Raw genomic sequence first — 8,717 nt, forward strand, 5'->3', positions numbered from 1 at the left:
TCCTGCTGACGACACTTTCCAGCTTTCAGGAAGCAAAGCGAAAAAGTTTCACTTCAGCTCTGATTGGCCTGATTTCTTGACTCCCGCTGGGCCCTGGGCTTACGGTGATGGCCGGAGTCTCAGCGTGGTGTATAATGTTACAATTCTTAATATTATCCCAACGATACGCATTTATAAACTATAAGTAAATGGACACTCTATGGTCTCATTACTTTTTTTAAACCATATGCTCAGTTTAGTAAAGGTGTGTTGACCCAATAATTTATTTTTTCATTCACAGAAAACACCCCGTTCACAGCTTCGGAAGACTATGATGTCAGGAACCATTTTTAAAGTGCTGTCGAGCTACAGTATTTTGCCACTTGAATGGTTAATTGTAACGTTACTGTATGTGTTTGCCTCATTCAATAAGATTACAGCGGTTCGCAAGCACAGCAACACGACAGGTGCGCCGAAACAAGTCTCTGCTCGCCAGGTAAAGTGGGCGACCTTCTCCAGTCTGCCCACAAGGTGGAGGCAGAGACGTAGTAACCGGCAGTGAAGCCCCTAATCTTCTTTGTTCGATTATAAACGGTATTTCATCTCGGCCACGGAGGTGAACTACAACCTGTTGCAACTGTTTCACATCTTCATGCCTTTACCACAAGTTAGGGCTGGACGTGTCATTCGCCTGCAGGTGTTTTTTTTTTATATTTCATTGCCATTCAGTAATAAAAATACATACCAAGAAAATTGAACTATCATATTCAAGTTTTGGATTGGTCTTTGCAGTCTTTGCTGACATTTAATTTCATTCCAAAAACAATGTTCAGTTTGAGGATTCAAGTTTTGGTTAATAGGATTCACCCTAAAAAGTGTATACAGTATTTGTAATTCACCTAAATGGTACATCATCAGAAGGTAGTGAATATACTGCAAGGCAAAAGTCTCAGAAACTACTGTTTTCACTCATGTGCAAAAACAGCAATTACATCTTAACCTGCTCTTTATTTACAAAGATTAGAGGCCGTATGCTCACATGGCTCGCAGTGCGGGGGCTCTGGGGTGCTGTCTCTGTGGAATATGTGTGTTCTCCCCATGTTTGTGTGGGTTTCCTCGGGGTGCTCTGATTTCCTCCCACAGTCCAAAAACTGTGGAGTTCTGGTTCTATTCACCTTACTTTATTTACCCTTTTCTCATTTTATTTACCTGGTATCATTTAAAAAAACTGATTTATTGTGGCCAGATATCAATGTTTAGATTGTATCATCTGATCTCATCTGGTGTAACATTTGCACTTGTAAAACTTCTAACTCCTTTGCCACATGTAAGTATGTTTTTATTATGTATTGTCATTTTGAAGATGATTGTAATGCAACAGTATTTTTTAACAAATTTGTAACAGCATTGTGATGTCAAGTAGTCCTAGATTTTATTTCCCTTCTGTAATATTGAAACACACTACCGACTGCCTTATTACTGCTACAAAAGAAAAAAAAACTTAAAATGTTGGCATTTTAAGAGCAGGTGATAATTAAAACTGACAACTCTCCTAATATTCTTGTTGTTAGATAGATATATTATTTTCACACAGTCAATATACTTGACCTGACCTCCTTAGAAAACCATTGTGAGCTCACAGATCTGCTGTTTTTGGTTAACTGTACCACCCACACAGGCCTCCACATCAGTTCCTCAAGTGCGAGTTTTGCTTAAATCAGCAGCAGCATCAAACCTGTGAGGGTTGAATTGGTTTAATTGTGCCTTGATTGAACTACTATAACCCTGTTAGTTGAAGACTTGTGCTGGTGATTTAGTGAGGCCTACAAAGCCTGCTGGTCTGGTGCTCCATGGATACTAGGGGAACAGTTTGTTATCAGGTCCTTCACGCACAGTGAGCTGAGGCTCTGAGCAGGCGGGACTGAAACACCAGGCCCTCCAGCCTGCATGTACTGCCACAACATTGGAAGGTTCTGGTGGCCTTTGGTCAAGATCTCAATCAAACAGCTTCAGCATCAGAAGCCTGTAACAACTCTTTCAACCACCACTTCTGTTTGTGTCTTCTAGGTCTATTTTCCTTCCTGAAATGAACTTCACTCTCTCGTCAACAACCTCAGGAAGCTCCAGTATGTGCTTTCAGGAGCTCCTGCAGACAAGTATAAATTCCACATGGTACTGAAATACCTGCACCAGATCTCATCCTGGGCTTCCAGCACGATCACAAGCAGCTGAGGCTACAGTGAGAGCAGCCGTGGGCAGGATTGACCTGCAGGTCCCCTTCTGTCTACTGGGGATTGCACTGACCTGGGAAGATGAACAAAACTGGTCTTCTGCTCTTCGAGGCCAGCCACACAGCCTCTACAAGAGTCTGCTCATTTGACTGGTGGTTCCTAATATTTTGTCCATGCAGATTTTTGGGGTTAACTTTGTCCCTTCATTTCAGCGTTTTCAATATGCAAATCAGATCCCAACAAAGTCTTCTCTGTTCTAAGCTGAAGAAACACTCTTTTATCCTTTCAATGTATGTCACACTTTCCATGAGGAAACTGTTCTAGCAGCTCTTCCTTTGAACTCTTTCCAGTGCAGCAAAGCCTTGTCCGCAGTACAACGACAAAACCAATCACAGCTTTCTGACTGCAACCGTGAAAGTTGGCACTAATGGCACAAAAACTTTCAAAGACAGCTGGTAGCAGGCTTCCATGTTTGCCAGTGCTGGCTTCTGTCCTGCTTTGGCAGTATACAAGCCCATGGTGGAGGTTTTCTTAAAACAATACAAAACAGAACAACACTGTTTACAAAAAGCCTCTGAGACGGTACTATGGTACAAGTTTCACGTCTGTTTTTTAGCACCTCGATAATTGCGAGGAGCCTTTTTCAACACAGAGGCGGGCAGCTGATGGCGACTTGTCTATCTGTCAGCTGCTCGGAGTCTCCGTGAATCGAGCTTTGTGTGGGTGGGCTCCGCTGGCAGGGAGGGGGGCACCACTGCTCAATGCCATCAGCTGCTTCTCTGCTAACAGCCTTTTCCATCTTTTATGTCTGCTCAATCGGGACAGCAGGGTGTCATTCCACTGCATGCAGGCATAACGGTAAGCCTCAAGCCCCTGCCGGCAACTAATGGCCGCCTTTGGATCGTGATCCAGGTCATCTGGCGCAGGAGGGTACACATCTCATGAGCATAACTTGTTTTTAATTCAGTTTTCACAATCACTTTTTGCTGTATTCTTGTGCCACTGGATAAACTGAGTTTGATGTTTAGATCCAGAGGGATCTCTTTCAGCTGTTGTAACAAACTTAAAAATCAATGCAACAGCGATTCTCATTTATTTTTATGACAAATGCTGAGAGTCCATCTTTACCTCCTCCAACAATAAGACTGAATGTGCAGCATGATTGAATACAAGTGTAGAATTTCAATGTTTTCCACTCAGTAGCATGATTACATTTGAGATTTTGCATTACTCTTTTTAAATACATTTATACTGCAATCTGAGATTGCAAAACATCCAGGCTTTCAAAATATGAGGTGTCTTTCATGCCAGAGGAAAATAGAACTAAAAGTGTCTTCCTGTAATTTCCTTTTCTGCTTTCATCCTTCCACCAATAGAAAGTTTCTTATAAAGTGAAACCTTGTACTTTTGAAATGTTTATGCACATATTTATATATCTTAGTAAATTAAAGCCTAGGACACCATATGTAATGGTTAATATGAGGAAACAGACGAACACAGATTTAAAATTTAAAAAGGTTTCAATTTGTTATGTATTGACCTTTACGCACATGTTTTTTTTAAAAGGTCAGTTGCACCATAATTGTGCACCCTTTCTCAGTGCTTGTGTGGGTTAAAAAAACCACAGACATTAAATTCTGTTTTATCTCCTGCTTTGTATTGCAAGGAACCAGGTGAAAGGTTTGAGGCTCCACCTAGTGGAGGCTGGATCAAAAGCAACAGAACTTTCTGCATTTCAACATAGTGTCCCATGTCCCTTCACTCTCCACAATCTCCCACACAATAATATTAGTCATCATCATCCATCAATTTTAAACCCACTTTATCTAATACAGGGTCACGGGAGAGCTGGAGCCCCTGGATAGGACATTAGTCCATCACTGGGCACACACAGACTTGCACCAGGGCAGGTTTTCCCAGAAACCAGTTAACCTACCAGCATGTCTCTGGACTGTGGAGGAAACTGGAGCACCTGGAGGAAACCAACGTGAACAAGGTGAGAACATACAGACTCCACATGTACAGCACCCAGAGTCCCCAGTGCTACAAGGCAACAATGTCAACCACTGCACCACTGTGCCACCCTAATAATATTCTGTGCAGCAAATTAATTTGCTACTCTATGTAATTATGTTTTTAGATAAATAAAGCACACAGATTTAACAAATTTACCCACAAAGACCATCCTCAAACAGACACTTGGTGCTGAGCAGCTTACAAACACGACAAACTGGGACATTTTCAGAAGACAGCAGACATTAGAAATAAAAATAGAGAGACAATTAAAAGAGATTGCTCATAGACTGCACCCCTTCAAGTGATAATTAAGTCAGAAGCCTGGGCTCTCACCACTGAGTGCTGGGGGCATCACAACTGATGAACAATTCTGATCTTTTACGCTGATGGACTGTGGCATTGACACACACTGATCACACACTATCACAGTCCAGAAAAGAGAAATGTCTGATTTCAGTAATGAAATTTAGTAAGGCTGCCCTCTTTGAACTCACAGATTTGACCATATTACATACAAAGGAATACATTTAAAAGACATTGCTACTTACTATTCAATTTTTAATATGATTTACTACTACTAAAATCAGTAGAGTAATTTCACCATGAATTTCTAAACCTTTGAAATTTTTTTGGAAGATGGGACAGTCCCAAGTGAACAAGTCCCTTGAGGGCTGCACCCGATGTTCCATTTCCTGTTGGGCGCTTGGGTCTGTGCTGATGAGTGAGAGCTTCTTGCTCACAGTGAGTCACTCTCAGCCTTTGCTAACAGTAAGGAAATGGGGAGGAGGTAGGGCTGCACACATTCCAGTGTTACAGATCTTGTTCTGAAGCATCTGAACACACCTTGCTTCCGTTGGGTTTTGTTTTGGTGTTAGTGTGGCCAGGTTGACAGCCTTTACTTAGAATTTTCATTAATTTCTCTTCTGAACGTTTTTTTTCTAAACTCGATAAAAATCTTCTTTGCACAGATCTCGACAGGAAGTTCAACTGCTTTTTCTAAGCGCCATGGAAACTGCAAGCCTGCACAACTGCCACAAAATCCAGGTGCCCTACACACTGATGCAGTGCTATGGCTGTCCCTGAAACTGGACAGGGAATGCATGGCAATTGTCTTGCATAAGGTGCCTATGAAGGCACTGCCCTACTCAGACAGTTCATGAAAATCATGAGAACTGGACGATGGAGAACAACGACATTTTATGCACATTCAAACAAGACCAGTAGGAATTTGTTCTCATGGACAAAACAGTAAACTCCAGAGGACATCACACTGGATCAATGTGACCACTGTCAGAGTCTGGTCAACAAAACGTCACTGCTCCATGCTGTTGTAATCATTGTTTGTATAGGACAGCTAATTCTATCAGCAACATTGTACATATTTGTACATACTGTATATGTGGGTGGCGGCATGGTAGCACAGCTGTGGGACCCTGGGTTCAATTCCTGGGGGGCTGTCTGTGTGGAGTTTGTATGTTCTCCTCGTGTTTTCCTGGGTTTCCCTCGGGTGCTCCGTCCTCCCACAGTCCAAAGACATAATAATAGGTTGAGTGTGTGCGTGTCTGTGTCTGTGTGAGCCCTGTGATAGACTGGTGTCCTGTCCAGTCCAGGGGGTATCCCGCCTTGAACCCAGAGCTTGCCCTACAGACTCTAGAGCCCCCTGCAATCATGAACTGGAATTTAGAAAGTGGTTAGAAAATGGTTTCAATGAAAGACTCCGCAAAAGAGTTACCAAGAGTTTTTAATCTCTCACCCCAGTTTTTCTTCACTAAGAATAGAAAATGCAATAGAGGATTTTCATTTGACTCTCAAACTTTCCTAAAATTGTTCAAGAGGTTAGAGAATCAATGCTGGTGACAGTTCATTTTGAAGCTTCAAATGTTTTACAACTCTCCCCATAAAATAAACTAATTCTTAAGGAAGGAGAACTAAATGACAAATGCTTTCACTACATAAAAATAAAATGTCTGTGGAAGCAAACCATGGTCTACACAGCATCCTTCCACTGCCTGACTCTTTACTTTGGAGAGCTGGATTTGTATTTTAAGTTATTTCAATTATTCAGGGGTTGATTTAGATAAACATTGTAAAAAATCATTAACATTAATGGTAAATGCAATTCCCTTAAAATATCCATAGAAAACTGTTTGGATCCGTTTCAGCATATCTTATCGGGAACAGATTCTTTTATCAGCAGAAGAAATAAAAGCCTAGAAATGAAGTTCTAGGTTATCCATATTGTTTGAGTTAAGGAAGCTGTCTGTATTTATTAAGATGAATAAAACCTAGACGTACCATTACAAAGATCACTGTAACACATGTATGTGTCAGCTGTAACATGCAATGTGACCAGACCAATCAGCACATCACAGTTCAGTGTTTCCTGTACATCCAGTCAAGGTTATTTTTTTAATAATAACAGCCTAACTTCTATAACATGGCTTAGTAATGTACATAAAATATTGTCTGGTATTACTGTAGTATTTATTTTGAACATATCTGCAGTTGTGGAATCTCTAATTCTGCTTTCAGAATTGTTTCTGGGTAGCAAAGTCAAGTCTGCTCTTTGCCAACCCAACCCTCCACAAGCCTGAACAGTCTGTCCTGTGCTCTGGGGCGAAAGCCTCTCTTTTTCATGAATGCAGTTCTAGGTTATCCACGTCTCACAGCTCGTTTTAAATAAAAAATAAAGTAGTAATGGTTTGGTTGATGTGTTGAGGAAACCTCAGTGACACTAGTCAGCGAAGTGAAATGTGGATTACAGTTGTTTGTCATGCCACAGCAGAGAACAGTAAATCTCTGACAGCGCCACGAGTTGGCTGTCTGTCTGTTCTGCTTCCTACGGAAATGCCATGATTCACAGCACAAAAATCACAGCTATGAGGCAGCAGCGCTGAAATGTGCTTCCTATTTGTGACAGTGGGCTCCCTAACAAAACAATACTGGTCTGAAAAGACAGGAGGGGGTTGGGGCTAAGGGTCAAAGGTTGCATGGCCTCGAAGGGTCCGAAACCGGAGCTTGGCTCCTGTCAGTAAATTGTGAACACAGGACAGGAACCACACGATCCAGAAGGGCGCTCTGGGGGAAACTGCTAAGATTACAACAGGAACTGCTGCGTTCACATGGGCCCATGTGCAAGCTGTGATTCTGGTCCTGTTCTCATGTATTTGCATATTTTTTCACTTTCTTTGCAGGACGGGGGAATCCAATGCATATTTTTCTCTCTCCATGGTAAGTGTCTCTCTGTCCTGCTCGGCCATTGGACCCTTTCCAGCTGCCGTGATATTGTCCTTTGAAAAATACCGTTGCTTCCAGCCCTCAGTACAGCTTCTAGATGATTCCATAAGGTGCCTCATCAAGCAACAGCCCACAGAATCACTTGGCCACATGAGATCAGCTACAGTCATGTTCGTGTTCGTAAGCAATCATGACAGATACTGCAGACCTCCAGGAAACCATTCTTTAGAAGCAGCGTACAAACACATACATACACATGAATACATACAAATGTGTAATTGTTCTTGAAATAAAGTGTTTGAGGATGTTTGAATATGTCCATCTGTAGTCCTGCTCTTTGAGGCCAGATTCTAGCAGGTTTTACAAAGAATCTGGGCTGACTAGAGACGCCTGTCATTGGTCTGTATGATACTCTATAGAAAACAACAGTCAAAGTCAGGACTTCATGTTAAGTTCATTAATGCAGACCTTTGCTGCCTAATGACTTGAGAGACTGCTGTTGCTTTGGGACGTTTATCCATGGACAGTGTTGAGCTCATATTAGATCGTATCTTAAGCGATTTCCTACACTGACAGCCTAAAATAACTGAATCACTTCAGTCCTGAACAGAGATGGGTACGAGGGGGTCTGATCTGGGTATCCGCAAGATTCGAAGGGATTGACAAGTTCGATCCAGTGCAGTTCGGATTCATCACTGCAACATGAAAACACAAACCAGTGGACAGAGGTGACGACTTTGAGGAAGTGCTTTTAAAATCAAGACCAGGAGTCACTTCTTTACACAAAGGGCTGCAGGGGTGTGGAACAGGCTCAGCCACATTGTTGAAGCCGATACCCTGGCCTCTTTCAAAACACAGCTGGATGAGATGATCATGGGCTGGATGGGGTAATGACCACCTCTTCTGAGCTCCTTGGACACTTCCCTTATGGCTCTTAAGAGGTACGTTTTTTAAAAGCTGCAATCGTCTTTCATGGATAGAGGACAAAAACGAAACCTGCAACCATCAACATCAAACTGAATCTGCCTCTTACTGGTGGCGGTAAAGATCCAACAAAAAAGGACCATTTAACCGTTTCCTGATCACTTCCTAACAGAGTGGGAGCCTATCCCGGCAAGCAACGGGCGCCAGGCAGGATACACCGTGGACGATTGTGGGTAAAATCTGTACACATTAGCCTTTGTCCGGTCTGCCCCTAACTGTTCTGAATTCTTATTGCAGCTCGGCTAGATTAGGCTATTTTCACCTGTAAAT

General features: G+C 42.2%; 1 long non-coding RNA gene across 1 annotated transcript; it reads left to right on the forward strand.

Annotated features, from left to right (window-relative positions):
* The first annotated feature begins 1,960 nt into the window (after positions 1 to 1,960).
* Positions 1,961 to 6,505, forward strand: LOC148638919 (uncharacterized). Its single transcript, XR_015930857.1, has 3 exons — positions 1,961 to 3,068; positions 4,046 to 4,206; positions 5,195 to 6,505. It is a non-coding gene; the product is annotated as an uncharacterized LOC148638919 (long non-coding RNA).
* Positions 6,506 to 8,717: the final 2,212 nt, after the last annotated feature.

The sequence above is a fragment of the Lepisosteus platostomus genome, chromosome 27 (assembly GCF_059453375.1).
Source record: "Lepisosteus platostomus isolate fLepPlt1 chromosome 27, fLepPlt1.hap1, whole genome shotgun sequence".
NCBI classification, from domain to species: domain Eukaryota; kingdom Metazoa; phylum Chordata; class Actinopteri; order Semionotiformes; family Lepisosteidae; genus Lepisosteus; species Lepisosteus platostomus.